Raw genomic sequence first — 9836 nt, 5'->3', positions numbered from 1 at the left:
TATTTCTCAAATGTCTAGCCCGGGCCTGGGCACATAGTAGGAGGTCACTAAGTACTTGGCAATTGATAGTAATATCTTTCTGCCAGCTTAGTACTGAATCCTCCTCTTCAGTGGACTTGCTATCTGAAGGTGTCCAAGCAGCGCCAGAGGACCATTTGTTAGGTAGTGTAGAAGAGATTCATGAACAAGGCCAGTGTCTTCTAACTCTGAAAGCCTATTAATCGCTGTTTCCTCCTCTAATTATACCCAAGCATGAGCATTGGCCACCTCTCCCTCCTCGGTCTTTCTTTTTTCCAAGAGGCTTTGCTTATTGGACATTAGAAGACAGAATTCCTATTGTTTTCTCTTCTGCAAGAAATAATTTCACCTCAATGGTTCCAGTGACCACAGCAGAATCACAGACAGGATAAATTACTTAGCTGTGGTACCCACCGGGAGCCTGGCTGGATTATCACATCAGATGTAATCTTCCAGCAGCAGGGGGGGAAATGCTTTCAGAAAAATGTTTTTGTCCTTGAATGCTGTCATAGTGCATCCAATTACACTGCTTTCATTTCAGATCCAGGGGAGCAAGCAGGAGCTGAAGCAACTCAACATTGCAAACCGAAATCAGAGGGAAAATGCAAGTTGGTGTGTACCCTCTTCAGCCAGGGAGACAGCATGGTAGGGCTGGTTTGGGACCACCTGGGAATGACCTTGAATTTAGATAACAAAAGAAGGCCAGGGTCCCAATTCTCTAGTAGTTGGGGGGAAAGGGGGAGAAGAGTATCAGTATCTATTTCTGTCTCTTCCCACTCCCCCACCCCCAGCCCCCAGGGCTACATTAAGTCCTGGTTCTTCGTCTCTCTGAGCTTTTTTCCTCCTCTGTTAAAAGAGGGATTGGATCTTTAAGGTCCCCTGAAAAGCTAACATTTTGTGACTCTAGTACTTAGAATCAAAGCCTTTCAGAGTCTGAAGGGCCTTAGGGACCATCTAGTCCAATATCCTCATGAAACAGAGGCCCCAAAAGTAAAGGCACAGAGCTAGTGACCAAGTTGAGATTAGAGTCTAATTCTCCCTCTCATGCTATAGCAACAGTTTTTTTCCTTATCTGAATCAACTGTTTTCAAGTTACTTACTCCAAGTATAACAGTCTATCTGCCGCTGAAGGTCAGGCCCTTCTTGAAGCCTCTTCAGCTCATTCTCTATCATGTTTTTCTTCTTGTTTATCAGGGAATCCTACCAACTTCCCAAGAGACAATGGGTAGCTGTGAAATATGTTTTTGAAGAGTCCCTGAACATTGTCTGGGGTTCTTTATAGACTGGCAAGTTGTCTGATCTTTCAGCTACTTGACATGGAATAGTTTTGTTCTGTTTTTTGGTTTTTGTTTTTGTTTTGGGGTTTTGTTTTTTTATTATCAATCCTCTGCCTTGTTTATTCCTTCAATGCCAACATTTCTTAGCAGAATTCTAATTTATTGCTAGCATTCTTATTAATGAATTCAAGCACCATACACACCAGTGATTATTCCTATGGTAATCTTTGAGAACTGAAACAATATCTAGGTGATAAGTCTCTTTCAACCAGAGATATAATGGTTGTGATTCTCTATATCTTCTCCAAAGCACAAATCAAAATCATATCTTTAACAAATCATCAGCTCCATTGTGCAGCCATCTGCCTTTGAAGCCCTTTGCTTCCTAGAAGGTGATGCTGCCTAAAGACACCAAGAGGGCTGCTATTACCAATATAATGACAACCAGTGGCAAGAAGAAACCAGTATTGCTAAGCTGTCACCCCCAATGCCAAAGTCCCAAGTCTTTGTCCTTTCTCCTTCTAAAACTCTACATCCATTTCCTATATCTGCTCTCACCTCCTCTGTCTGTTATCTGGGTCTACCAGCCCCTCAATCCCAACCTACCAACACTAACAAGCGCTACACATCCTGAGAAGAAAGACATTAGATAAATGAACCTCTGGTAGGGCATCAGAGTCACAGAAGAGCTGTCACAGAGCTAGGATGTCCACCTTACACAAGGAGAGAGTTTATGTAGTTATTTTTGTCTACCTCTCTGTTGTTTTTACAGATTCTCAGAGTTAAAAAAGGACCTCAGAAAGTATCCAGTTCAACACCTCCCTAAGTGGTAATGCCTTTTACTGAAGACCTTCAGGGACAAGAAACCCATTATTTCCTAAGGAAGTCAACTACTTGGACAACTCTCAATTTAAAAGTTTTGTGGTGTTTTTAGTGTTTGGGTTTTTTTTTTATCTTATATAGAGCAGATAGGTACTTCTTTGCAATTCCTATTCATTGCTCCTAGTTCTGCCCTCTAAGCAGAACTAACCTACTATCTTTTCTCCATGACAACCCTTCAAATATTTGAAGATGAATATCACATCTACCCTTTCCCCTCCAGCCCCATTTTTTTTCAGATCCATTCATTCTCCCATTTAGATGACCACATACCTGGATTTTTTGTTTGTAGATGAAGCCTGCCCAAAGCAGGGACCTCCAAAAGGCCCCTCCTCACTTTTCACCTCTAGTTCCCTTTGAAACCGCCTTCCTCTATTAAAATTAGTAAGTTCCTTGGTAGGAACTGTCTTGTTTGCTTGTTTTTATATCCCCAGAGCTTAGCACAGTGCCTGGCACATAAGTAAACACAGAAGAAATGCTTTTTCATTCATTCATTCATTCATTCAGATGGCTTTGGGGGCACTTTCTTACATGTATAAACTTAGACAAAATCACTTCCCTTCCCAGGGTTTCAGTTTCTTCATCTGTGGAGTGAAGGATTTGAATCTCTCAGACCCTTTTTAATTCATACTCTTTGATTCTTCATAGTGATTCTTTCATTCACTTTGTGATTAGAACCTGAATATCAAAGGTCAGTTAGCTCTCCATAGACCTTCAGAACTGAAGCAACAGCAATCACCCAATGCCTTATTTTCAAGATTTAATTTTTAAAAGTCTTATTTTCCATTCAGTTTGTCTTCACTGGAGGATGATTTTAAGTTTCAGAAATTCATGTTTTAATGTGAATTGGCTTTGATTTTTATTGAGAGGCTTTCTGGGGTGTGACATTCCAATCCAAATGACTGTATTTGCATATCCATGGTCCTTCCCAAGGACTGCTACAGTTGGCTGCCTGAACTTAGCCAGTTTTAGATATGACGGAAATATAGAAGAAATGTTTGCTCTTCTTTCTCAAGAAGTATAAAAATAGGAACTGTTTTGAAAGAAAATATTTTCCATGGATTTCGAAAGTCTGGGCTCCTAGTATACATCACACACTTTTACTTCACATAAAGGAGAACAAAGAGAGGGCTAGAGGTATAATTCTCTTCCATTTGCAGGGTTACATGTGTCCTTTGAAATTCTGATTAGCCCTGGTAGAGAGTGGAAGATTTCTCCCTAGTCAGTAAATTGCTTCTGTAACATTCATTCGTGCAAAGATTTGTGGCCATCTGTTTCATGGTCATGTGGTTTTTTTTTGTTTGTTTGTTTGTTTTGGTTTTTCTTGCTTTTAGGCAGTTGGAGTTAAGTGACTTGCCCAGGGTCACACAGCTAGTAAGTGTCAAGTGCTTGGTCTAAGGCCAGATTTGAACTCAGGTCCTCCTGATTTCAGGGCGGGTGCTCTATCCACTGCGCCACCTAGCTGCCACCTAGCTGCCCCCCATGGTCATGTTTTGACCATCCCCCTTGAGGTTAGAGAACAGTTCTCTACATCCCCTAACTATAAAACTAAGCATACAGTAGGAACTCAAAAGAGACTTGAATTGCGCCAAATTTCAGCACCTTTTAAATCAGCATGTAACCATTTACCACCTAAGTTTAAATCATAGTCCCAGGTACCAGTTGTTGAATTTCTACACTACATTTTCACTATTCTGTGCTATCTTTTCCAGTAAGATATTTAATCCAAAGTAATATAATTCCCCGGTGAATCTGCTTGAAGTTGTACACTCCATAGTTGGTCACCTGAGACAAAACTAGAGAAAATAGCACACGAGTTAGGTACCCAGATGTGCCTCATTAGCAGAAAAAAAATTCACTATAAGAGGCCAGCTGGGCATAATAAGTGATTATTGAGAGGTAAAGACATTGTGAAGGTGAGCAATTGCTCAAAAGAATAGGCCCAAGTTCAAAAATTCCTCATATTTGCACGTTCTTTTCCATTCCTAGTCATCACACTAGTACAGGATTTCATCCTGTCCTGCCTTGGCACCTCCTCATTGGTTTCTGCGTCTAGTTTTCTCCCCTCCATATCATGCTATATATGCTATGTTAATATATTATTAATATGTTAATATTCCTAACACATACCTCTGACCATGTTACTTCTTTGTACAAAAACTTTTAACAATCTTCATTGATTATTAAGTAAAACCTAAACTCCTTAATTTGGCATTCAAGGCTCTCTACAGTTTATTCAGCCCATTTAATTCAATATGTATTGAATATCTAGCTAATTAGTGAAAGGCACTGTGATCCCAATTTATCCTCCACCAGGCTAGTCTACTCACAATCCCCCAAAGACACTCTGCATGTTGAAGTACACAGTTTCCTGTGCGGAAACTTAAGAAACCTGAGTTCTAAGCCCCATTATGCCACTGACGCCTCACAAGATGACTTTGGGCAAGTCATGCCCCATCTCTGAAACTCTTTCATAATTGGTAAGTAGGGAGACTGAGGTTTTTCAGCTAGCCAGAAATACAGCACCAAAGCATTAGGCTTTGCTGTAGACAAAATTATGCTTAAGAAAAATAGAAATGCAGACTAAATGGATGGAGAACACTGACACAGCCTCATATGCAGCTAAGCCAGATGGATTCTTAGAAGTATCTAAGACTATTGCAACCCTAAATTAGATAGTGAGAAGCAGCATGGCATAGTAGATAAAGAGATAGTCTCAGAGCCAGGAAGACCTGAGTTCAAGTCCTGCTTCTGACTGTGTGACCTTGGGCAAGTTGCTTCACCTTTCAGTACTCTAGACAATTCTCTAAGACTATAAATTGCAGAGAAGGTCTCAACCTGTACAAGTAAAAGGAATTTTCATAATCCAAGAGTTGCTACCCAAAAAATCACAAATTAAGTCCCTATCCCTATTTTTAAATTAAATAGTAATCTGTAAGAGAAGTCTCTGATCACCACTGAGACATAGGAGTCAACAAGGAAACATCTATTCTTAGCCTGGAGGCACTCTGCCTGACTTTTGTTAGATGGATGTGATGATTGTGGCTAAAGAACAGTCAGCATTCCATTATTAAAGTGAAATTCTAGGCACTATACCTTAGCAAAGTCAACCTAAACTGGCTTAGTTGGCCTCAAAGAGATGACCCCAGAAGACAGAAGCAGAGAACAATTACAGAAGAGGCAATGAAAGGTGACTAAATGGTGAGACCAACTGAGACAACATGCCCAGAAGAGATGTCAAGGCCAGAAAAGTATTGCATGAGATTAGGCAGAGCAATATACCCCAGCAGAGATGCTGTGCCCAGACCAAAGCAGGCCCAGTGAGCTTAGGAAACAAAACATTCAGCAGAGATGGCAAAATCAGCAAGGAGTAGGCACAATAGAGTTGCTCAATGGCACCACCAAAAGACATCAAATGTCCTATAACACTGAAGGTATGAGTCGTTCCTTCACATTTATTCCCCTTTTGTAGACTCATCATATGTAATCCCTCTACATGCTCACTCCCCCCACTGATGGTATATATACCTATAGTTGTGGGAGAGTGGGCCATAAGTCTATGGAAGGAATGTACTACAAATCTTCTTAATATATTATCTCATTGAATGTCTTTGTTTCCAACATTTACTTCCACAAGATTTTGAGTTCCAAATTTTCACCCCATCTCGCCCCTCCCTCCACCCCAAGATGGCATACATTCTGGATACTCCTTCCCCTAGTTTGCCCTCCCTTCTATCTCTCCCCCCCTTCTCTTATCCCCTTCCCCTTCTATTTTCCTGTAGGGCAGGATAGATTTCTATACCCCATTTCCTGTATTTCCTATTTCCCAGTTGCATGTGAAAATATTTTTTTAAACATGTGTTTTTAAGACTTTGGGTTCCAAATTTTCTCCCTTCCTTCCTCCCCACCCACCCTCATTGAAAAGGCAAGCAATTCAATATAGGTTATACATGTGCAGTTATACAAAACACTTCCATAGTAGACATGCTGTGAAAAACTAACTCTATTTCCCTTAATCCTATCCTGCCCACCCATTTATTCTATTCTTTCTTTTGACCCTGTTCCTCCTCAGAAGTATTTGCTTCTGATTGCCCCCTTTCCCAAACTGCCCTCCTCTCTATCATCCCCCTACTCTCTTGTCCCCTTGCCCCCCTATTTTCCTGTAGGGTAAGACAGATTTCCATACCCAATTGAATGTGTATGTTATTCCCTCCTTAAGTCAAATCCTATGAGAATAAGATTCACTCATTCCCTTTCACCTTCCCCCATTTCCCCTCCACTGTAAGAGCCTTTTCTTTTCTGTTTTTTGTGAGATAATTTACCCCATTCTATCTCTCCCTTTCTCCTTCTCCTAGTATAATCCTCTCTCACCCCTTAATTTTATTCTCCAGATATGACCCCTTCATCTTCAACTCACCCTGTGCCCTCTATCTATCTATCTATCTATCTATCTATCTATCTATCTATCTATATACATACATATAATTTTTTCCCTCCAACTACCCTAATATTGACAAAGGTCTCATGAGTTATAAATATCATCTTTCCATGCAGGAATGTAAACAGTTCAACCTTAATAAGTCTCTTGTGATTTCTCTTTCCTGTTTACCTCTTCATGTTCCACTTGAGTCTTGTATTTGAAAGTCAAATTTTCTATTCAGCTCTGGTCTTTTCATCAAGAATGCTTGAAAGTCCTCTATTCATTGAATGACCATTTTTTCCCCTGAAGGATTATACTCAGTTTTGCTGGGTAGGTGATTCTTGGTTGTAATCCTATCTCCTTTGCCCTCCAGAATATTATATTCCATGCCCTGTGGTCCCTTCATGTAGAAGCTGCTAAATCTTGTGTTATCCTGATTGTGTTTCCACAATGCTTGAATTGTTTCTTTTTGGCTGCTTGTAATATTTTCTCCTTGACCTGGGAACTCTGGAATTTGGCTACAATATGCCTAGGAGTTTTCCTTTGGAGATCTCTTTCAGGAGGAGATTGGTGGATTCTTTCAATTTCTATTTTGCCCTCTGGTTCTAAAATGTCAGGGCAGTTTTCCTGGATAATTTCTTGAAAGATGATGTCTAGGCTCTTTTTTTGATCATGGCTTTCAGATAGTCCAATAATTTTTAAATTCTGTCTCCTGGATCTATTTTCCAGGTCAATTGTTTTTCCAATGAGATATTTCACATTGTTTTCTAATTTTTCATTCTTTTGAATTTGTTTTACAGTGTCTTGATTTCTCATAAAGTCATTAGCTTCCAATTGCTCTATTCTAATTTTTAAGGAAGTATTTTCTTCAGTAAGCTTTTGGATTTCCTTTTCCATTTGGTCAATTTTGCTTTTGAGGGCATTCTTCTCCTCATTGGTTTTTTGGACCTCTTTTGCCATTTGGGTTAGGCTATTTTTTAAGGTGTTATTTTCTTCAGTATTTTTTGGGGTCTCCTTTAGCAAGCTGTTGACTTGTTTTTCATGATTTTCTTGTATCACTCTCATTTTTCTTCCCAGTTTTTCCTCTACTTCTCTTACTTGCTTCTCAAAATCCCTTTTGAGCTCTTCCAAGGCCTGGGACTGATTCATATTTTTCTTGGAGGCTTTGGATGTAGGAGCTTTGACTTTGTTGTCTTCTGTTTGTATGTTTTGATCTTCTTTGTCACCAAAGTAAGATAATCTAGTCTGACTCTTTTTGCGAGGTTTGCTCATGATCCCAGGCAATTATTTGAGTTTTAAACTCTTTGTTAAGGTAAGAGTCTGCTTCCAATGTGAAGAATGTACTGTCCCAAGCTGCGGGGGTTTGTACAGCTGTTTTCAGAGATACTTCTAGGGACCTGTAAATTTTCAGTTCTTCCAAGGTGGTATGATAAGGGGCGAGGTGTTTTCTCTCCACAGCCACAACAAGCTCCACCACACCAGCACTCCTCCTTGCCCCAGGACCGCCCCTCAGAACTGTGACCCAGATCTGAGCACGGGCAAAGCAAGAGATTCCTGCCTCAGCACTGGCAAAGAGACCCCTGCAATCCCTCTCTGATCAGCCACTTGACTCCCCCTCAGTCTGTGGATGGGAAGCTCAGGAGGCAGCCGCTGCCACGAGGGCACACTCGAACTTGCAAATGAGACCTAGCTTCTCTTTCACCACAGTCATAGACTTTTCCCATTGACCTTCTAAGTTGTCTTTGGCGTTCATGAGTTGAGAAGTCTAGAAACCACCACAGCTGCCCGTGATTCAGTCCTCTGAGGCCTGCTCCAGGGTTGCTGTGGCCTGCGTGCCCATGCCGAGCTGCTCCTCTCCCAGCCAGGCGCGATATAACTTTCCAATCAACCATCCAGGTTGTCTTGGGCTGGAAATGTGTTTCACTCTGTCTTTTTGTGGGCTCTGCTCCTTTAGAATTTGTTTAGAGCTATTTTTTTACAGATATTTGGAGGGTTTGGGGGAGAGCTCAAGCAAGTCACTGCTTTCACTCCGCCATCTTGGCTCCCCATTGAATGTCTTTCCTTTAAACTAATTATGTCCACTGGCTAACTAGATATGGGAAAGGGGAGGGGATAAGACTTTATACAGAGCTTACTATATGTCAGGTACTGTACTAAGTGCTTTTTTACAAATATTATCTCATTTGATCCTCACAACAATCCTGAAAGGTAGTTGCTGTTATTATCCCTATTTTACAGCTGAGGAAACTGAAGGAAAAAGAAATTAAGTGACTTGCCCAGGATCACACAGCTTGAATGTATCTGAAGCTAGTTTTGAACTCAAATTTCCATTCCAGGTCCAACACTATCCACTACACATGTTCCATAAACTTGTCAATAGGAACTCATAAACTATTGTTTTGAATGGATATAGACCCACAAAGTTCCCTGAGCCTGGGGTAGCTATTTTGAGTGCCTGTCCCCAAGTGCTACATTCAGAATGAAGGATCTGGACTGGATTATTTTTATGGACCCTTCTAGTTCTAAGACTATTATCTATGGTCTAAACTTTGGCCTTTCTCAGACCTCTACAATAGAAGCTCACTGTCTCTACTGTTTCAAAGATCTAAGTCTATATCTGTTCACTTTCACAATGCAATGAACAAAATTTAAATATATATTATATATGTATACACACACATACACATGCATAAAGACTGAGGAATTAAAGTAAGATTTCTTTGATAAGTAATTTACACTTGCTTCCCATCCTATGATATTTCCAATTAATATGCCAGATTCTTATTTTAATCAAAGTCTGTACAACTTCAATCAAATCAAATCCATCCAACTATCTATCCCAAACACTGATGAACTGAGTGTTTTATGAGTGATCTGAAAAGTACTATATAATTGCAAATTATAGCAGTAATCAGCAATCTGACCCACATTCTTTCTTCATTAATAATCTTGAGATCCAAAAATTACTTCCTATAATCTATCTCCAGAAAATGATTCTAGAAAGGATAGAGTTCTCTGGCAAATTCACTTAATTTGGAATAAGATGAAAATAGGAATTGTATCCTCTTACAAACATAAGCTCTATTTTGAATCATGATTTCTGTAATTAATTATATTTATAATTTATGGAATTATAGACTGTCAGAGCCAGAAGAGATCTTAGAGGTCATCTAGTCCAACACCCTGGGATTGACAGATGAAGCAGCAAATAGCAACATAGAAGGGTTAGGTAACTTGCCTAA

The sequence above is a fragment of the Vombatus ursinus genome, unplaced genomic scaffold (assembly GCF_900497805.2).
Source record: "Vombatus ursinus unplaced genomic scaffold, bare-nosed wombat genome assembly UNPS02014785.1, whole genome shotgun sequence".
Taxonomy (NCBI): domain Eukaryota; kingdom Metazoa; phylum Chordata; class Mammalia; order Diprotodontia; family Vombatidae; genus Vombatus; species Vombatus ursinus.
The sequence above is the reverse complement of the archived record's forward strand: the minus strand, read 5'-3'. Positions refer to the sequence as shown.